The 22,039-nt window shown below is 33.9% G+C and overlaps 2 long non-coding RNA genes across 2 annotated transcripts; both read left to right on the top strand.

Annotated features, from left to right (window-relative positions):
* Nucleotides 1-2,346: 2,346 nt before the first annotated feature.
* LOC133188977 (uncharacterized) lies at nucleotides 2,347-3,824 on the top strand. The gene is made up of 3 exons (XR_009721366.1): nucleotides 2,347-2,447; nucleotides 3,011-3,083; nucleotides 3,374-3,824. It is a non-coding gene; the product is annotated as an uncharacterized LOC133188977 (long non-coding RNA).
* Nucleotides 3,825-4,226: 402 nt separating this feature from the next.
* Nucleotides 4,227-8,655, top strand: LOC133188976 (uncharacterized). The gene is made up of 4 exons (XR_009721365.1): nucleotides 4,227-7,382; nucleotides 7,816-7,878; nucleotides 8,319-8,478; nucleotides 8,576-8,655. It is a non-coding gene; the product is annotated as an uncharacterized LOC133188976 (long non-coding RNA).
* Nucleotides 8,656-22,039: the final 13,384 nt, after the last annotated feature.

Raw genomic sequence — 22,039 nt, 5'->3', positions numbered from 1 at the left:
AAATGATCCCTCACTGCTCAATGGCCGTAAGTGCCGAGTATAGGACAAAATTTGCAGCTCTTCACCGAAAAGTGGTGGCGTCTCCATATGAGTTAAAATTCTCGAGAGGGACGTTAAACAACATACATTATCTATTGATTGACATTTTCTGATGTTGACTCAAATAATAAAGACATCAGTTAATAATATAATTTAATTCTGAAGGTTTTTAATAAATGTTCAAACTTTGATGAGGAACTGGGGACGATAGATAAGCCAATTGAGACTTATTCTTTTAACCATCCATGACATATTTTACTACCCTTCGAATGATGCGGATTATTGTGTAATGTTTACTAGATGAGGCAAGGAAAATAGGGAAGTTTCTAGTATGCCGGTCCCCAGAATCACGAGACTGCGCATGAGCGGTTATTTCCATTGCCGTTGCTATGCAGAGTGTAAACAAACCGCCATTTTCTCTTTGCTTCAACAAAACACATTCGATCGAGTGATTAGGGTTAGAGTATATAGTTTTAAGACTGGAACTGTTTTATAAATCCAGTCTTAAATCTTTCTGACTTTGGGCTAATTCATGTAATTTTTGCTTACAAAAGACACTGCAAAGTGCCTTTTGTGATCAAAAACTTGCATGAATCAGCCTAATGTCGAACCGTACCGATATATTATCTTACAGCAGTAAAGCACGAAACATGTAAAACTTAAGCAAAACGTTAATTAAATATCTGTACGTTGTCTGCGATCTACGGATTAGGGTTAGAGTATATATAGCTCGGATATTGTGACAGTCTTATATGCACGCATGCTCGCATCTCCATCACTTTGGGCTTATTCATAAAATTTTTGATTACTAAGAACAGGAAAGGCTTGTTACCGAAACTCGGATGAATTAGCCTTGGTTTACTATCGAAACATGCCCGATATTGTGCGGTTTGTTTAGGCAAGTTATTGGTAAAAGCGACTTACCGTTACTTGAGCTCGATATCCCAACCTCCGAATGTTCATATTTAGATTATTTTTCCTTTCAAATCGATGGAGATGCACAATTCAATCATCCAACTGCTAGTAATTAGTTACAACTTGTTAAATCCCTTCATTTCTCACAAAAATCTCGCATCTTTAGTAGCATTTCACTTTGAGTCCTATCAACTATTTCTTCATTACGTCAAAACACAAGTGACGCACGTCATGAATATTTATGAGATTACATCAAAAATTGATCATGTGACCACATTCCTAAACAACGCAAGATAGAGTTTTACCTACTAAACAAGCACGTTATTTTACGAAATTCTCATTTAAAAAACTGTGTTTAAAACCCACTTTTTTAACCCAATTTTACACACGGAATACAAATTTTGGCTCAATTTTGCGATTTGTGGCCTTTTTATCGATTTTTTTCGATCGCGTATTATAATGTATGCCGCCTTCGGCGGCACCTATTTTAGCGCCATATTTATAGGGACCGGTATATTAGAAGTGTTCCATACTATAAAGTTAAAAGGAACGGCATTTGACTTAAAAGAGAAAAATTTTGATTATTAAAAATTAATGGGTTTTTTAACTTTTTAAATAGAAACAAAACAAAATTGAGATTGTTAATGTTTGTACATATTTAAATATGTACCTTACAGATACTCAAAATTTATAATTGCAGAAAATTTCTCAATTTAAGTAAAAAACATGATCCCAGATATATACTGGTCGCAGACATATTAAATATTATATCTTTTAGTAGAAGTGTATTTTTTTTTTTTTTTTTTTTTTTTTTTTTTTTTTTTTGATATTATATCAAAACTGATAATCATTGTGAACAATAAAACATTCACAAATTGTGAATCAATCTGTTAGTGAATATACATTGGAATAGGAATTACCTTCACTAATGATATATTTTAAGAAGTTGTAAAAGGAAATTATCTAGCCTTTTTAATAGGAGTCATAATATGTAGAACTTTGTGCTATTTTTGAGGTCGCTTGTCTGTTTCAGATCATAAAATTTTATTACTCGATGTTTATAAATATATTTGAAAGTCAAGGATTGGTGTCAGAAAAGATTCCATAGAAATGGTATATTATGCAAAGAAATCGTAAAATAGTAATTTAAATTTCTGTATTCATATCAATTTGAGTCTTTGCACATAATTTGCATAACAGACCTAACATGCCTACAATCCTGCTTTCTACATTACAAACTGCTCATTTGCTACTTTTAATAGGTCGAAAGAAAAAATAGCACTTGTATAACATTTAGAGCATGCAAAAATTATGCAAGAAGATACAATTGATGGACGCACATATATATATTTTTCTCATTCAAATAAGATGCTCACACTTAAATGATTCGTTTGGGAAAAAGGTTACAAACTTTGATATGAAGAAGAAACATTGCAAAAGGGTTCCAAGGCGGGGTTACATTGCAAGAAAAGAGGAACAGAAAAGGCAAGAAGGTAGGAATGCTCCAAACATCATAGAAATTTATTTTACTAAACAGATGTTAACGCACATTTTACTAAATCTTACATAAAATATGTAAATAAACAAACGTCCCTAACAAAGAGTTACTATAGTTAACTATTGCTTAATATAGTTTTAAAACTATAGTAAACACTTTATAACATTGATTTACTTTAAAACTTCTGATGAAATTTAGGCCTTAGTATCTCTTTAATTACACACCACTGATGTAAAGTTTAGAAATAATTTGTGATATGTAAGTAATATTTTCTTATAATATAAAAAAAAATGCATACAAGACTTCGAGACGATAAAATATAATAATTCAAAATTCTAAGTAAAATTACTTTGATTTACTACAGTCAAAACACTTTGATTTACTATAGTAAAAACTAATATACTATTGTAAAATACAGTTTACTATAGTACTTTCTTTTTTGTTAGGGGTATTTGTTCATTTTAATAATATTACTCCTTTGAGAAATGGCCTGCAAAATTCTCTTTTATCCTAAAATCTTATTTCACAGGTATCTGAACATGACTCATTTCTTTTTAGACATGCGGGAAAGGCGTTTGTTATACATATATATGAAAGAAATAGTAAGGCTTCTTCCAAAATCTCGTTGTTTGTAAGTGGGGTAATTCATTTTATTTATTTATGCTTTCATGGAGCAAGGAAAATATGAATAAAACACGAATTTAAACATGAATTTGAACAATATCAATGTTATTGAAAAATAGCAATAAAAGAAAGAAACAAAAAGAAAATCAAATAAAAACAGAGGTTTACATTATAATAGTAGAATAGCAGAAGTAATCTTATTTTCTTGGGAAAAATGTTATTTTCTAAGGAAATAATTGCTACACTACGTGTGTGTGTTTGTTTAAAATATATTTATTTTTCCTTTTAAAATTCCAGGGAAATAAAAAACGATGTATTCTCTGTGCTGACACTGGATAGAGTACATAAAGGAACTGAAAAATGAAAACGCAAAGATGTTAACATCCAAAACCTATAACTAGTAGCAAACTGCCTTTAACATGTTTGTTTTACTGAACGTAATTATCAATTTTCAAAAGAAGTTTTGGTTGTGGTTGCAGACGCAATGATGAAACAAAGAAAACAAATTAAAGAGGGATTTAAAAATGAAATGTGATGAATTTAGAATCAAAAGGTAATGGTTAGGAGAGGATATATGCTTAACATGTTTGTCGAGCTGAAATTATTAATTAAAATATCATTCCTCTGATATTTGTAGTCCCGTTAGTTGCAATGAGTAGCAAATGCTTTCCATTGCTTCTTTGTATGCTGCAAGTTGATGACGTCCGATCCTAAGAAAGCAAATAAATTCATTTGAGCATTCTCTAAATGTTTTGATGATTATTTTTGGTGTTTATATTTTAGTTTTAAACTTTAGACCATTATAACGAAGGTAATAATTTGCAGGTTAATTTATGTTAATAGGTTAAAGAGGTTCATTAACAACTGGAAAGCTACATTCAGTCAGTCTTTTTGAACAATTATGCTAAATAGTAACAATTAATTTGTTCACGAATTCTTGTTAGAAGACAATAGATGTTTATAATTTTTATCTTTTCTTACAAATATACATCGTCTTTTGCTTTCAAACCTTTAAATTAAAAAAACATACAGTACCTAGATATCAAACAGCTGAAACATAATTCTCCAACGTGTTCCAGCGTGTTCATGTTCTTCTTCATCCTTCAACTACACAGGTAAAATAACATATGTTGAACATACGTTGTACATATGTTGACCATATGAATTTTCGACAGTATGTTGAACATATGTTTAAAACATATGTTGAACATATGTTTGAAATATATGTTGAACATATAGCAGACCCAAAACATATGTTGAACATATGTTTGTGGTAACTATATGCTTAACATACGTGAACATATTTTAAACATATGGTTGTTTCAAACATATGTTCAACATATGTTTTGAGTTTCACATAAAATTCATACTGAACATTATATAATAATTTAATTTTGTTTGTATTCTAGCTTCTGATTGGTTAATATCCAAAAAGGAACACAAATTATTTCTGTATAACCTGGTTTGGTACGGGGACACACCCCCCTGACAACCAGCTGGATCATCTGTATCCATACAATTCTCTCATTTCCAGTCCTCGGGATTCATGGAAAATTCCAGATTTAATCAATGTACCTTTAACTTCAAACAATAATTCGATCTTACCACATGTAAACAAACAACAAGGCTGCTAGGCCTATGTATCAGTTTTTACCTCCCCTCGCTTCCCATCACTTCCGATACTTCCGTTACTACGGTTGTATTATTGAGCGACAAATTTGAACTAATAAAAAGCAACGAAATTTTACTTCCATAGTCATTTAATGATTTTAAAGTTAAATTATAAGGAATGACTCTAATTCTTGGCCAAAATATTCGAGTATAACCTGGTTTTGAGTCAGTTTACGCTGTTTTATAATCCGCGCAATACAGTTAAGGTGACAAAAGGAAATATCGGCCAATTTTTACATAGAAAATACATTCTTTACAAGGATGGACAATTCTTTTTAGGACTTTACTATTATCGGACAAATGCAATGTGGTTGAAAACTACATGTTGAGGACAATTAGATTTCTTATTTAGACTTGTCACGTGATGAGGAAGTCATGTGATTTTAGCAAATATACCTGAAGTATTGAGGTCATCTATAAATTCCAATATTGCAAGGGCATAACCAAGTTAAAAATCTAGTTTAATATATACTTACTTTCAACACTCTTTATATTTTGTGAAAAGTGCTGCGAACCTATATAGATTCTACTATCTAATTGCTAAAATTACATTTGTTAGACCGTATGTTGAATATTTTGCTGGTCAAGTACATTAAATATAGATATAATTAATTCATTTGTAAGATTTCAACAGGTTCGCAGCACTTTTCAAATATCTTCATACTTCTTGAATTTATGTGTAAAAGCTTGTCATAATTCATTGAGGGTATGCCCTTGCAATATATCGATTTATTACGACCCTTCTATTACCCTTCAATGAATCTGCATACAAATATACGGCAGTATCGCTTGTCTAGGGAATGTATTGGAACTATATGAATAAAATCATAAAATAGACATCGCATCCAAGTTAATGGCCTCTTATATATCTGCAAATAATATTTTATTTAATTACAAAATACATTTTTCATTGTATAAAATACACTTGATCCGCCTCTCACTGCATACAAACTGCGTCAAATTTTACGATATGACGTCACATTGACAAGTGCATTGCGATCAGTGAATTGTTTATATATTGCTGTGTGGGATTTAACCAACGACAAAAATGCATGCACTAGTTAGTATTGATGTAGTTTAAAGCTATCCAACAGTTTAAAATAGCAAATCCTTCCATTTTGTGGTAATTTGAAGAACTTATATTTTTGTGTGATGTCATAGAAAGCATTTCCCGTATAAATTAGGCCCCGCCTCCTTATTGCAGCCTTAACTGTGCTGCGCGCTTCGCGGATTATAAAGCGTAAACTGACCCAAACCAGGTTATACTCGAATAATTTGGCCAAGAATTAGAGTCATTCCTAAAATAACCAATATCCTTTTCACATTTATTTCATTTAATATTAAGTTAATGTTATCGTTATTTGAAATAATTTATTTTAATTTAGCGAGATAAAAAAATATGTTAATTAATTTAATGTTAATCAATGAATCAGCAATAATTTAATATTAAGCCTAATATGAAAAACATGAGTTAGGCCCCCTTTATGTTATATTTTAACACGTCGGAGGGGGGGGGGTCCAGCAAATTTTGAAAGGGGGATTTCCAGGTCGGTGCCCCTAACACTCATGCATAGAATCACAACATAGGCACTTCAAACCATAGCACTGAACGGTTTTCGAAGGGGACAATCTCCGAACAGAGTTGACAAGCAACCCCCCCCCCTCCCCCGGCTTCCTTCTGGATTCGCCAATGCAAGTAGACTGCATGTTAAAAAAAATTAATTTCAATAACATTAATCAAGATCAATTTGAATACTTATTTATTCAAAAGAATGGTCATTTCTTATAGAAGCTTACATAAAAAAGGGGGAAAGGTTAACTACTCTGTTAGGTACCGTGCACCCCTCCTCCACTCGTTTCTTCAAATTCAGTCCCCCCCCTCCTTTCTTCGAATCAAAATTTTTCTTTTTGAACATTGTATTCCCCAAATTAAATTTATCAAGAATTAATAAATGTGTATTTTACCACGTTTTGTTTGGATTTTTTATATGAGTTTAAAAAAATCATTCCATATTTTATTCCCTGAACGGTTTTGGTTTTTATTGGATGAAAGTGTACGTACGTCATTTTTGACGTCACTGTTGCAGCAGAAGTGTTGGGTGTTGGAAACAAGTAAGTGTTTTCAGATATGTTTTTAGAATTTAGTTTATGGTGGTAAGAGATTTTTTTAGGGTTACAGATTCATACGAACTTCTACTATTCTCTCTCCTGACTTGCATAACATCTAACTGTAGTTGTTATTAATGCAGTTCGTAAAAAGACGATACATGTAGTGATCTTGTCTACGTTATTTTGGATTTGTTTTCGACCAATGTAAAAACCAATTAGCATTACTAATTTTTCAGATTTGTTTTCCTTTTGTCAATTGGCCTAGTTACGTTGCATATCATGTACGATCTTAATTGACTTGAAAGTGAAAGTAGAAATGTTGCAGTTTGTATGTAGCGTATGTTAGATGGTTATCCATTCGGTTCTTTTATCAAATGATTAATGGGAAATGTTTGTTTTATTATGTATTAAGCAACTGGAGTTCAGTGTCAGAGTACCGTTTTTATTGAAAGAACCCAAAGCTGTTAAGACTGACTATTCCACCCAAAGCTGATTTGACTGAAGATTGCACGATCACAATATACAGGTGAAAATAAATACATATAATAATCACAGTAATTACAGGGTGACTCTTTAATAACAAAATATTTCTTGAGAAATTTCTTTTTGCTTCTTAATTCTACACTGGATTACTTTATGAAAAATTAATCAAACTCTTTTTTTTTTACTAAAATATTGAAGATATTGATATGGATAGAACTTGCCGGCTTTTAAAGTATAAAGTATCTGAAAGATGCTCAATTTCAGACTAATCTGGCATTCAAGATAATAGTGTAAATGTATTTAAAGTTCATCATCTAATTTATCACTTATTTATATATTAATTGACATAGAATATTTTTCAACACTAGAGAAACTAGAAACTTGTATTCACTCTCTTTCGAAGTTTCTTTTAAGTTTTAATTGGAATTTGATTAGAAAATATTTACTGTATGAGTATCAATTTTACAATTTTATAGGCTCCCCTCCCTGCTATGAATAACATGGAAGAACACTATGACCCTAGGCTTGCTCCAGAATAGGTAAGTACACCCTGTAGTACAAGCTTTGTTATTTTCTTCCAAACAAAGTTTTGGGATATACTGGAAACAAAATGTCTATTTCTCTGCCTGTATTTTTGCCTGTATTTTTTTTAATATCCAAATATACATTTGTATCTGATTATCCATTTAATATTAATATTTTATACTATTTCAACATTCCAAATTCATTTGTAAACAATTAGTAAAACTAATTGTTTTTTTATGATTTTATTACTAAGCATATCTTCCGAGAGTGAAATTGTCTTGGACATAACAATATATGGTGTTATACAACACCATGTAATGTTTTATGAAATTAGTTTCAACTCGTATCATAACGGATAACTGTTTAGGAGAATGGAGTATGCATTTGTTTGCACATGACAAATATCTTCAGTGTATGAACTTAAATTACATGTAGAGTTTAATTTGTATTTCAGAGAACCTGTATTAATCAACAGAACCTTAAAATTGGAGTTTCCATGGTAGTGCCACTCAGTACCTTAACATGTGACACTTTCAAATCCTTTGATGAAGTTCCAAGGGGTTGTAAAATGGAAGAAAACAAAGAACAGGGCAAGAAAAAAACAAGTGCTCAAAGTAATTACTCTTTGTGCTAACTAATACCAGTATATATTTATTAATTATACATGTATTTGACTTCTTAATTTTTATTTTTTTTTCTTTATCATTTCAGATGCAATGCAGTCACTGTCAGGGAAATAAAGCCAGAATTATGTACAAATTTGAAAAAATAAACACAAGATAATTGCTGGAGATTGTCATGATAGTGTTATTTGATTTCTTATTATTAAGTGATTAAAGGACAAGAGTACTATTTAGTTAACTTTGCAATCCAAAGAAATACCAAATGATTAAATAATAAATGTAAGTAAGAAATAAACTTAACGTATGTTTAACATATGAAAAACATATGAACATAAACATATGTTAATCATATGTTCAAACAACATAAACATATGTTAAACATATGTTGCTCGCTTTTCATGGCGAACATATGTTTCAGAACATGTGTTCAACGTATGTTCAACATATGTTAAACACACGTTGCAATTTTACCTGTGTATAGTCTTGCTGGACACGTCATTACTGACGTAAACATAATTAATTATGAGGACCTTCAATCACTCATTAAAAGTTTCAAAATTTAAGAAACCCCGATCTTTCAACTGGCGTCATAATGTCATAAATATTATTCATTTCGTGGAAGATTACGCCAGACAATGGAATCCCATGCAGGACTTAACATAATTCTGGATTCCTAAACTTCTAAAAAAATCTTTTAAAAATTTACATAGCAGGTTCTAACAATAGGTCGGAATTTCCATGGGTAACAATTGCGCCCAGTTGTTGGCAGACCTATTTTTGTGTTCATATGAAGCAAATTATACATGACAAGAAGAAAACACTTGCTGGGCCTTCAACTTGACATTTAGAAATATCGACAAACATGACGAAGAGTACATGGCGGGTGTGACAGGTCGATTTGGAGTGCTTACTCCTCCATGGCACACGATCTCACTTCTGTTTTTTTTTAAAGAGTTTTGTGTTTGATCTGCTCCCAATATGAACTTGTTTTATTATTTCATTGAAACATAGGCGGGTATGTTAAAGAAGCATTCAGATCATTTCTCGGGAAAATTAGACTTTTTTAAGAAATTAAAGTTTGATGATTTATCAAAAGAACCAATAATAAATTAACTATAATAAACTATTGCATAAAGACAGCAGAGTGTCTGAAGCCAAGAAGTCCACCACCACGACGTCATCACGTGACTGCTAATAAAACAAAAATACTTCAAATAAACAAAAGTAAACAGGACAACACTACCCGGGGTTTTAAAATTTCTTTGAGTAAATAACATAGATGAAAAACATCTCATACATGTATGTCTAAAAGGTGCTGCTTGAATCCTACTGTCCGGTCGGGAAAATAATTATACCACACATTCACACGAATTGCTACCCGATGTTTTGTGTTGAAGAACAATTAGATTTATAGCATAAATTTAATCATCTCACAACAAAGTTGGATTTCTAGAGCAGACTTAAGAACTTCCCAGCAAAGGTTGATTCCTAGCGCACATTTAAGCACCTTGCAGTACAGGTAGATTTATTCTATACATTTAAGCATTTCCTAGCACAGATATCTAGTAACTATACATTTAAGCACTTTGCAGCATAGTTGGGTTTCTAGCGTACATTTAAGCACCTCGTAACACAGGTGGATTTCTAGCTTATATCTAAGCAATTCTAGCATAGGAAGATATCTAGTGTACTTTTTAGCAATTTCTAGAACAGTTAGATTTCTTGCATAAGTTTAAATACTTCACAACATAGCCGATTCCTAATGTTCATTTAAGCATTTTCCAGCACGGGTTAATCTCTAGTGTACATTTTAATTCCTAGCAACACGGTTGAATTAATTTCTAGCGTACATGTAAGGACTTTGCAGTATAATTGAATTTCTAAGGTTCATATAAGCACTCGTAACACAGGTGGATCTCTAGCGTACATTTAAGCACTTCCTAGCAAAGGATTGATTGATTGATTATTATTGTTTAACGCCGAGTCGGCAATATTTCAGCTATATTTCGGCGGTCCTAGCTAAGGAAGATTAAATTCTAGTGTACTTTTCAGCAATTTCTTGTATGCAGATAGACGGACGGTCTTAGATTTCTAGAGTACATTTAAGCATTTCCCAAACACAGGTCGATTTCTAGCGTATATTTAAGCACCTAGCAGCACAATTGAATTTCTAGAAATCATTTAAATCATTTAAGAACTTTAAAGCATAGTGAGATTCCTGAGGTATACTTATGCACCTCTTAATACAGCTGAATTTCTAGCGTACATTGAATCATTTCTTAGCAAAGGTAAATTTCTAGCGTACTTTTGAGCACTCTGTAGCAAAGTTGGATTTCTAATTTTCATTTAAACTTCAGAGCATAGTTGGAATTCTAGCGAACAATGAAGCAGTTCCTAGCACAAGTAGATTTCCAGTGTACTTTGAAGCACTTTTCAAAACAGTTTGATTTCTAGCATAAATTTAAGCACCTCAAAACACAGTTGGATTTCTAGCGTACTTTTAAGAACTTCCTAGCAAAGGTAGATTTTCGAAGTACATTTAAGCATCCACAGCACAGATGGATTTTTAAGCACTTCCTAACACAGATAGATTTCTAGCGTAGATGTAAGCACTTTGCAGGAAAGTTGGATTTCTTAGGTACATTTAAGCACCTCACAGCTCAATTGGATTTTTAGCGTACACTGAAGCAGTTCCCAGTTTCACAAAAAAGTTATGGTCCAAGAATATAACCCTATGGTACACCTTTTTTATACCAACCAAACTATACTGACGATTCCTTGTTAAAAACGTTCAGACAAGAAGCTCCAAACAGAATTTGGTGATAGATAATAATCAGAAAGCTAACGTAACAAAACATCATGTGGCATTGAGTCACTTGAGTGACCTTTTGCTATCTGTTTTTGTCCGTCATCGTGCGTCGTCCATTGTTACCGCGTGTTATCACTTGAACATTTTCAACTTCTTCTTTGGAACAGCTAAACTAATTTCAACCTTTTTTTTCGCATAGCATCTATGGGTAAAGGGGAGCAAAATTGTGAATTTCATGACCACTCCTTGGGCTTGAGGGTGCGGTAAAACCATCAAAATTTATGCAATGTTTAAAACTCTCCTTCCTTACTTTTTGGACATCATGTAGTAAAACGGTTGGTATGATTGTAATAAGCATTGGGGTCTACCAAAAATGTGAATTCATTGCCCCTGGGTTAGAGGTTTTAGTATTAGGGCGGGGCTCTATTTATCATATAGTAAAAATGCATACCTATTGAATTACACTACACTTTTGTCTAAATTCAGTCTAACTCGGCAATTACAAGTAGAATACGCTGAGATACATAATTGAAAAGTCTCCTCTCCCCCTGTATACTTAACATACAAACCAAGTGCATGATTATGATGAGAAAGGGTGCCTTATCTAATATTGTTAAATCCATGGCCTTTGGGTCAGGGGTTCTGGTGTTAGGCCGAAGTTCTGTTGATTACATAGTAAAAATGCGTAAATTCTTTAAACTCTTCTAATTTACCCCTAGATATTTAGCAAAGAAACGTATTCCATTGTTTTGATAAGCAAGGATGCATCTTCCAAAATTGTGAAATTCATGACCTCTGGGTCAAAAGGTTCTCTTGAAAGGATGAAACTGTTATTGAACATTTAGTGAAAATGCATAAATGATTGTAAAATCTATTACAAACAAATTGCATGTTAATAATGTGAAAGGATGCCTCTTCCAAGATTGTGAAATTCATGGCCTCTGGGTTATATGTTCTGGTGGTGGGTGGGGCTCTATTGATATCAATTATAGAATGAAATGCATTTAATGTATTAGCAATGGCAAGTACAGGCAAGTAAATAGATTTGTTTCGATTTCTTACTGAGTACTAGACTAATTACTTTGCTGATCCCTGACCATTGTATTTCTCATGATTTTTATACATTATACAGTATTGTCACCTTTCAGATTTTGTTTTATTTTATACTTCTATGTATTCTTTGCAGTGTTGTACTTTATTTAGGTGGCTGTTACGACCCTTTGGCCTCTTCCTTCCAACGAGTATTTGTTCAGCAATGTTTAGAGATGCTTTTTCAAAATTTTGATAATTTACATTTTATAGAATATAATTTTGAATATAATCTGTCACAATATAAATATATTTCAATGCAATGCTTTTAATAATAAATTTCTCTAGATTATTTTGATAAGAGACATTGTCACTTTTCTGTATGTAGCTACACGGACTGTCTTAATTTATCGATGTATTGCAAGCGCATACTATCAAGGATCATGATATGTTTTTTAACAGAAACTCAAGAAGTATTGAGATATTCAAAGGGTATGACACGTATGAAATCTTGCAAATGAATTATTTGTTATTTCAAAACAGCTGACAATCTTGCAAATGAATTATTTGTTATATTAAAACAGCGGAAAATCTTGCAAATGAATTATTTGTTATATTAAAACAGCTGACAGTCTTACAAATGAATTATTGTTATATTTATGTAGGCGATCGAAGTAAAATTTCAGAACTCGGTTTTATAAATCTGATTCCAACAATTAATTGTGATCTATCTTTCTAATATCGCAATACTATTAATAGTCTAAAAAGGTTGTTGAAGATATTTATAAGCCAACTTTTTATCATAACTAATCATAACTAATATTGAAATTAAAAGATGACCTCAATACTATAAGTATATTTGCTTCATTTACATCTCGATCAGTGAAAATTTATATTCTATTCACCTTCAATAGGTAGTAATCGTTTTTTATGTTACATTTGTGCAATATTGGTAAGAATCAAAATAACCCGTTTACATAAAGAAAACAATCACAAAATTCACCGATTTTGGCATCGTGCACCTTAACTTTACTGCGTGTTCAGGTATATATTAAAAGATGAATGCCTTCGGTTCAGTATGCCATATATGTACATTGATTACATTTCTTTTGCACACATGATTTATTCATGGTAAACGTTTGCAAAAATATTTACATTTCCAATGTCTTTGTCCGAGATAAAATTACATTTTATAAAATATTAATAAAATTAAATTTCATTGATAGGCGCGGTTAAAAAAAAATCACGTGCGGGCAGGACAAATAAAGACAGAAGCGGGGCTTTTAGCACGGAAATTTGCAGAATCAGGAGCATGTAAATATAAGGAATAACTGTCAGATTTTTTGGATTCATGACGATGATCAATCGATTGGCTTGCGTGATGATTTTATGCATAAATGCCTTCGGCGTTTATGCAAATTATCACGCAAGCCACTCGATTGATCACATCATGAATCAAAAAAATTAGACAGTTATTCCTTAAATAAATCTCAAAATCAAGCTAATCAAACATTGTTGGACATTCACCATGATCGTTTTTGTGTTACAACAGACTGCAGCACTCTATTTTGATTGTTTTTTTTTTTTATTAATATCTTATTTAATTGAATACATTAAACACAATTTCATTTTAGTGACGGCTTGAGTAATATATTAACTGGTGTCAACGTCCAATTTTTTTTTTATTTATGTGTCTTGGTAAGTTTCATGCATGACCAATGTCGTCTAAAAATAGGAAATATGTCAGCCATGAAAATATTAGTGAACATGCTTTCAATTCGGTATATGAAATTTACATACAAGCATGTTACTCTGCAATCTAATTAAAATTAGATGTCCGCTTGCTTACTCGCAACATTATGTTAATTTTAATTTAAGTTACTCTGTATCTATGTTACCTGGTTTTTTGAAGGAATAAATCCAACACTGGATTCGGCTCAAAATTAATTTATTTTGTGCTTCAAAGAACAGAAAAACCTCTTAAAATATAAATTAAACACAATACAAACGTCATGGTGCTCAGTCGGTAGAGCGCTCGCTCCATGATCGGAAGGTCGTTAGTTCGAATCTCGGCCGCGACTGACCTAAGTCGATAAAAGATAGGTAGCAACTGTTCCTTCGCCAAGTGCTCGGCACTTTGGAGTGAAAGTTGCGGGTCCTTCGGATGAGACCTTAAAAATCAAGGCCCCGTGTCAAGGCAGGCGTTAGCAAGATAAAGATCCCTCACTGCTAAATGGCCCTGAGTGCCGAATAAAGGTCTAAATTTGAAGCCCTTCACCGATGTATGCTGATGTCTCTATACGAGTGAAAAATTCTCGAATGTGACGTAAAATAACATACAAACAATCAATCAAACACAATACAGAGATGACCCAATTTATTTACAATTAACGTCAGACATTGACAACATAAATTATCTAATTGTTTGCTGTCAAATTACGTGATTAATTAATAGATGCCAAGTATATAATACATTTACATTAAAACTATGATAAAGGTAAACATAAAGCTTACCAGAAATCCTGGAATTCTAGGTAAATTATTAAGGTCTTCCGCTCCAGCGGGAGACCTTCTACTGATTCTGATGGTTAAGATTATTTTTATTATTCTTTTTTCCTAGACGCCAACTTTGAGACCTCATATCTTGCTCATTTCTCAACGGATTTTGCTCAAATTTGCAGGGTTTATAGACGTTACAAAACTCTATCAGAATACTGTCAAACATTTCAAAAATCCACTTCCACTTTTGGGTTATCTCCCTTTACATGAAAATTTAGGAGGCTTCATTTCCAAACAAAGGCTCCGAGACTACAAATGCTGGAGTAGAAATTCTACCGAATTTAAATAATGGAAGCACTGACGTTATGCACATTGGTTTTTATTTTTCAATTTCTGTATTCAAAATGGCGCTAGAGAGGGGTCAAAAATTAGAACGCCTAAAAGAGCGAAAATTTGCACATATTTTCCTTTTTATCTTTTAAACTAAAAATATTATGATAAAATATGTAGAATAAAAGTTGTGCACAATTTTAAGGCCTTTCATTTGACACCACTAAAAAGGATCTGACCCCTAAAATTAGGGATCTGAGGCCCTTTAAAGTTTTTGCTTTCTAACGCAAAAACGGTAAATATTTCGAAAAAGCTGTCGTAATTAAAGTTATTATTTAACGTCTTATTGATCTCAAGAAAACGTTATTTTGTTTGAGTCTTGTGTTCTAAATGAGCTAGAAGCATACGTGTAACACATATCCAGGTATGTGTTTTCATTCAGCAAGTAAAGAAGAGCTCTTCATGCGTGTAATTAAAATAAACTTACTATAAATAATAAACCTAGCTACATTAGATGCTAATATTCTTTAGAATCGGGTTCTTGAAGTATTCTGTGCTTTATTTCCAAATTATTTACTGACAACTTTCCCTTTTATTTCGTTTGTTTTCAAATTTGGATAAACCAGTCTACTTAACAGGGAAAAAAATATAACCTTTTCTTCTTATCATATAAAAACAAACAATAAAGTTAGAAAATAAAACAAAACTTTAAACATAGACTATTCACAGTCATTAAGTACACGCCTTTTACATTCACCTTGTGTGTTTACAATTATGTAACCCCTCCCTAGCGCGTGGCAAAGGAGGTAACCGGGGATCAATCGGAGTGTGAACCAGCGACCTAAGGTCATACATAAAACAAACCATAGGATGGCCATTCCGAATACATTTTGTGATGAGTGGATAAAAATGTTGAATCTTTCAGATTATTTCATAATATCTTTGATTAAGTCGCTAGTACGCAGTACAGTTAAGGTGCCAAATGGAAATATCGGCGAATTTTTTAGATAGAAAATACATTCTTTACAAGGATGGGCGTTTCTTTTGAGGACTTTACTATTATCGGACAAATGCAATGTGGTTGAAAACTACATGTTGAGGACGATTAGATTTCTTATTTAGACTTGTCACGTGATGTGGAAGTCACGTGATTTTAGCAAATATATCTGAAGTATTGAGGTCATCTTTAAATTCTAATATTGCAACGGCATAACCAAGTTAAAAAACTAAGTTTAACATATGATTATTTTCAACACTCTTTGTAGTTTGTGAAAAGTGCTGCGAACCTATATAGATTCTACTATCTAATTGCTAAAATTACATTTGTTAGATCGCATGTTGAATATTTTGCTGGTCAAGTACATTAAATATACATATAACTAATTCATTTGTAAGATTTCAACAGGTTCGCACCACTTTTCAAATATCTTCATACTTCTTGAGTTTATGTGTAAAAGCTTGTCATAATTCATTGAGGGTATGCCCTTGCAATATATCGATATTCTTCTATCCTTCTATTACCCTTCAATGCATCTGCACACAAATATACGACAGTATCGCTTGTCTAGGGAATGTACGGGAAGTATATGAATAAAATCATAAAATAGACATCGCATCCAAGTTAATGGCCTCTTATATATCTACAATCTATATTTTATTTAATTACAAAATACATTTTTCATTGTATAAATATAACTTGATCCGCCTCTCACTGCATACAAACTGCGTCAAATTTTACGATATGACGTCACATTGACAAGTGCATTGCGATCAGTAAATTGTTTATATATTGTTGTGTAGGATTTAACCAACGACAATAATGCATACACTAGTTAGTATTGATGTAGTTTAAAGCTATTCAACAGTTTAAAATAGCAAATCATTTCATTTTGTGTTAATTTGAAGAATTTATATTTCTGTGTGATGTCATAGTAAGTATTTCCCGTATAAATTAGGCCCCGCCTCCTTACTGCAGCCTTAATTGTGCTGCGTACATTTCAATTTATATTTTATTCGCTAAATTACAGGAAAGTTGCATATTTATTTTTATAAACATTGTATTTCTCGATATCGAGATAATTGCGCTTTGTGGAAAATTACTTTAAAATCATTTTGAATCTTTCATATGATTTCGTCTTACTGTTTATCACTCGCTCGTTTTAATCAGCTAGTCTTAACTGACTTCAAATTCAATGCATTTTGAATGCCGAAAAGACCACTTTGTTTGCGTATTAAAGAAACAGTTTATTTATCTCTGTAATGTTATTATTTAACGAGTTGTTATTTCTTTCATGAACATTAAACAGCATGTATATAATTATCACAATAATTGTACGTAGAGGTCACATTTTTAATTGTCAGGAAAATCGAAAATAAAATTAACTACTTTTGAGTTTGTTTTATTTTCTTCCTAACTTACAATATTATTGCATACAAAATACTTGGTCGGACGCAAGTTACCTAAATATTTCACTTGTATTTGAAAATTCTATCGAGCGTCGAATGAATTTTACCCGTTAAAAAGTGTACAAAAAAACCTTCCTATGCAGTTTTCTTTGGGAATCAATTGGCTTAGATAGTCTACCCCGACATGTGTTGACAAAACTCACGCAATGAGAAGCCATACATTTCAAACTTGTGACCTCTTGGTCTGTGCATGTGAAGATTACGCATGGCAATTAGTGACAGGAAAACGAAGTACGTTTTATAAATGATTTGACAGGTTAAGATTTGTTCTCATTCCAAATTAGATACAAACACAAACCCGTTATTTTCTTTGTTATTTATACTGTCAGTTATATTAGATAGATTGTTTTAAAAACGTGTTGTTCAGGAAGATTAATCTTATGCATTTGTTTTAGTTCATCTGATAAACTGAATTTACCTATGATACGAATTACTGGTACATGCATGTAAGTACGCGTAAATGCGGTTTTATTTGTTTATTGTCACATATTACCAATGATCTGTGTACGAATTGTCTAATCATACGAAAACCGGAAGACATTACAATAAATGTTATGTTCTGTTGCACGTGTGTCTAACTTTATATGGTGTCAGAAGTGTGCCGAATCCAAGCCATCGACAGCCATCATCTCTAAAAAGGACGATGGAGAGCCTTATTGGATCAAGTCTATCCATGAATTGGGACAGTAATGACTTGGAAGGTGCTTGGAAGTCTTTCAAACGACACGTGGAATTTGTGTTTACCGGGCCGCTTGAATCGAAATCCGACACAAAAAAATGTGCATACCTGTTAATTTGGGTAAGAGTGAAATATATGGAGATAACGAACAGTATTCAAGCTCAAAAGTCCATTAAACAATACAAAATAGGAGCAGAGCAAACACGGACCTCTAAACATCAGAGGTGGGATCAGGTGACATGGAGGATTGAGCATCCCATGCCGATCGGTCACACCCGCCGTGTGCTCCTTGTCATGATCGGGAAATAACGGAAAAATCCGTCGACAATTCAGTTTGTAAATAATGGCCTAACAATTAGTATGAAAAACGTCAGTCAGCATTTGACTCAATGATAAATTGTATTTGCTGACAAGGTCATTGTATCGACCATAGAACTTACGAAATGATGACTTTAAACGAGACAGCTGATATTCTTGTTTCATCAACTTGTTTGTCTATAATTTACCTCGTTTTAGAAATTGTTCATACGTAGAGCATGCTCTTGCGTATCGAATCAACTGAGAGATATATACCCCGTATGCAGGTGATGAAGGAGATAAAGGTCGTAATATCTTCGCTACATGGAACCTATCTGGGGATGATCGGAAAAAGATAAGTGTACACTACAAGAAGTTTGAGGAGTATGTCAAGCCGCGAACTGATGTGATCTATAACAGGTACAGATTTCAAACTAGAGTTCAGTCTGAAACATTTGATCAGTTCGTTACGGAGTTAAAATTACTTGTTCGTGATTGCAACTATGAGAAAAGTGAGGAAATGGTCCGAGATCGAATTGTCATTGGTGTAAAATCGCATAAAATACGTGAAAAACTCATAAACGTTGGGTCTGATTTGACTCTGCAGAAATCACTTGACATTGCACGACTTCATGAACAATCTACAACTCAGGCAAGACAAATATCTGGTGAAGACACTTCAGTTCATGCCATTCGCAGCAAACTACAGTCCAAACAACCTAAGTCTTGGAAATCCACCAAACCAAACAAAGCCGTTCCCATAAACAATGGTAAACAACATTAATGACAGAAATCTAATTCGCACCACACAAAACCACAGCAAGTAGATGATTGTTCACGTTGTGGATACTCACACAGTGCGTCCCCTTTAGCATGTTCAGCCAAGGGAAATCGTTGTCACAAATGTGGCCGTCTAGACCATTTTGCGAAAAAATGTCACTCAGGCTCAAAGTATGTTAATACGGTGCATGTCCCTGTTACAGATGCTTCAGATGCTGAAGAACTATTTCTGGGTTGTGTTGATGTAGACATCGATAGGGTGGACACAGAGTGGACCGAGTTCATCAGGAATAATGACACGCCAGTATGCTTCCAGTTTCACACTGGTGCTAAGTGTAATGTGTTACCAATGAAAATTTTCAATGAACTAGGCTTAAAACTTGACCAGCTTGCTTCATCCAAAGCAAATTTGAAATCTTATAGTGGACATAAAGTGAAACCTGTTGGCAACATTAAACACCAGTGTATATATCGAGACCATGTGAGTGAAAACACTTTTGAAGTTGTTGACCTACCTTCAGAACCCATCCTAGGATCTGCTTCTTGCTCAGCCATGGGACTTGTTAAGCGAGCCTACAAGCTTGACTGTTCAGAAACAACAAATATTCCAAAGGATATTCAGTCCGAATATGGCGACGTTTTCAAGGGCTTAGGACTTTTACCTGTGAAACAGGAAATCAAGATTGATCCATTGGTGCCTCCAGTGATACATCCACCTCGTCGTGTGCCATTAGCACTCCATGACAAAATCAAGGATGAACTCAACCGCATGGAACAAGCTGGTGTTATCGTTCAACAGAAAGAACCCACACCATGGGTTAATTCGATGGTGACCGTACTGAAACCAAATGGAAAGTTGCGTATTTGCATAGATCCCAAGGATCTTAACAAAGCCATTCGCAGAGAACATTACCCACTCAAGACCATTGAGGACGTCATACAGCAGATCACTGAAGCCAAGGTGTTTTCTAAATTAGACGCCACACTTGGATTTTAGCAAATTGGTCTCACAGAAGAAAGTTCGAAACTCTGCACTTTTAATACTCCATATGGGCGCTATAGGTTTACCAGGCAACCATTTGGCATAAACTCTGCTTCTGAAATTTACCAACGCACAATTTCAGATATGGTTAGGGACCTGGAAGGATGTGAGGCAATAATAGACGATATACTGATACGGGGAAAAGACAGGAAGGAACATGATAATAGACTAAGAGCTGTCATGAATCGCATCTGTGATCGCGGTCTGAAACTGAGTGCTGAGAAGTGTGAGTTCTGGAAGAGCCAGGTCGGGTATGTAGGGCATGTACTTACCTCTGAAGGGATTCAGCCCGATCCTGAGAAAATTCGCGCTGTTAAAGATATGCCTGAGAATGTTTCAGAACTACAAACATTTCTCGGTTTCATATAATACCTAGGAAAGTTTTTACCAAACTTATCCGAAGTGAGTTCATCACTCAGAACACTTCTGGAGAAGGACGTCTGCTTCCACTAGGACAAACCACAGGAAGAAAGCTTTCAAACTTTAAAGCGTCTCGTCAGCAACACACCTGTATTGCGTTACTATGACCCGAGAAAGCCACTAACCTTGAGTGTAGATGCCAGCTCGAAGGGCGTTGGTGCTGTTCTTGTTCAGGATGGTCAGCCAATTGCATACGGGTCGCGGGCTTTAACAAGGAGTCAGCAAAACTACGCCCAAATCGAAAAAGAGGCCTTAGCCATATCGTTTGGATGTACCAAATTTCATCAGTATGTATTTGGCCGCCACATATTGGTGGAGAGCGACCACAAGCCACTCCAGGCAATTTTTCGTAAGCCGCTTTATCAAGCGCCTGCCAGACTACAGTCCTTTCTGCTAACCTTGCAGCGTTACGACCTCGAAGTTGTATATAAACAAGGAAAATCCATGTTTTTGGCAGATACCCTTAGCCATGCATTCCGTAAGGAAACAAAAGAACAGCTCATGCCTGATATTGAAGTCAACTCTATTGCATACTTACCCATGACACCAGAACAGTACGAGCGATTTCAGAAAGCAACACAGGAAGACCTGGAACTTCAAACATTGCAGGCAGTCGTCAAATCGGGTTGGCCGGATACCAAAGACAACTTACCAAGATCCACTTATCCATTTTGGCCTTCCCGGGACGAGATTACATGCATTGATCGTTTAATATTCAAAGGACTTAAAATCATAGTATCGACCACATTGCGAAAGGAAATGCTAGATCGCATCCACAGCTCTCATCTTGGAACTGTCAAATGCAAGAGCCGAGCTCGTAAAACCTTATTCTGGCCAGGGATGATTACTTCTATTCAAGAAGTGGTAGAAAACTGTCCCATCTGTGCAGTAAATAGCAAAATGAATCCTTAGGAACCTCTTGTGGAAACTGAAACCCCATCACGTCCGTGGTCCATTATATCAGCTGATCTTTTTGAGTTTCAAGGACACTTGTACTTACTTTGCGTTGATCACTTCTCAAAGTGGCCTGAATTTGCTAAACTTGAAAACCAAACTAGTGGCAACACCATCTTACATTTGAAAAGCATCTTTTCACGTTATGGAATACCCGACAAATTCATATTGGACAATGGTCCCCAATTTTCTAGCGAATCCTTCAGGCAGTTTTCAAGGGATTACAGCTTCATTCGAGCCCACACTT

This window comes from Saccostrea echinata, unplaced genomic scaffold (assembly GCF_033153115.1).
Source record: "Saccostrea echinata isolate AGI-Se365-2 ecotype Australia unplaced genomic scaffold, CSIRO_AGI_Sech_v1 ptg000016l, whole genome shotgun sequence".
In the NCBI taxonomy this organism is placed as follows: Eukaryota; Metazoa; Mollusca; class Bivalvia; order Ostreida; family Ostreidae; genus Saccostrea; species Saccostrea echinata.
This window is presented reverse-complemented; position numbering and strand designations above follow the sequence as displayed.